Below are 1035 nucleotides of genomic sequence, written 5' to 3' on the forward strand. Positions count from 1 at the left end.
TCATAGAGATGAGAAAGGGTGGATCTCCCAGTCAGTCAATAATGTCTTCTGTTACCTTGGTTGGAGTCCATAATTAATATGAAGGTATGCATTTTTTTTATCCCAGTGGGTAGCTTAACACTGCACCATAGTAAATTGTTGGAATGTTAAAATCTTTCTATGAAGAAATTCTGTTTATATACAAAACACTGCCACCTACCATAGCCTGCCTTGAGGATATATTAAAGTGTGTTCTGTGGATCTATATAATCTACTACACTGTCATGGTTCAGTGACTTCTAAAGCCATGGGGTCATCTTATAGAAACGTTTTCAATATCCTGTTTGAAGACTTTGAAATCTGCAAAATCAGTCAACCAAATTCAATTCTTTCTTGAGGTATGTTCCTTCACTCTGGAAGCCAAAAACTCAACCTCTGGTGTCTTCTTCAATCAAAAGTTCTTCCAATATGTGCATAAAAAATTCTAAATGTAGTTTTTAAAATGATGAAATGTTAATGTACAAGACTGAGTCAGGTTGCTGTCAAAAAAAGTTTTTTTCTTCTCCTCAATGAAAATGGAGGTACTGTAATAAGTTGGTGAAAGTTTGTTTGTCTGTAGTGGTACGATTCCCAGTTCTCAGGGGTGCCTAAGCATTTGCACGAACCCTATGAAATTCGTACGAATATTATGTGATACACACGAATCACTATGCGAAAACGCACGAATATTATGAAATTCGCACGAATCACTATGCAAAAACGCACGAATATTATGAAATTCGCACGAATCACTATGTGACACACACGAGCCTTATGTGATTTGCACGATCCTTATGCGAAATTGCGCAACCACTGGCGGGGTCACGTGACAGACGGAGCGGGATTTTCAAGATGGCGGCTTCGCCGCTTCGGCGACTGAAAATACGATGTAACACGCCGAAATGAAGCTAAACAGTAGCTCACAGGCTATCAAATACATCTTTGCGACGGTAAATGTCCATTCCATGCCTTGAAATATAATATCTTCGGGTTTACACAGTGTCCTCAAAAGTTACG

The 1035-nt window shown here is 38.8% G+C and overlaps 1 protein-coding gene across 48 annotated transcripts in view; it reads right to left on the reverse strand.

The window, feature by feature from the left end:
- The window catches only part of LOC118404738 (protein scribble homolog), a 103845-nt gene that overhangs the window by 44531 nt on the left and 58279 nt on the right, over positions 1–1035 (reverse strand). The window lies entirely within an intron of this gene.

The sequence above is a fragment of the Branchiostoma floridae genome, chromosome 17 (assembly GCF_000003815.2).
Source record: "Branchiostoma floridae strain S238N-H82 chromosome 17, Bfl_VNyyK, whole genome shotgun sequence".
NCBI classification, from domain to species: domain Eukaryota; kingdom Metazoa; phylum Chordata; class Leptocardii; order Amphioxiformes; family Branchiostomatidae; genus Branchiostoma; species Branchiostoma floridae.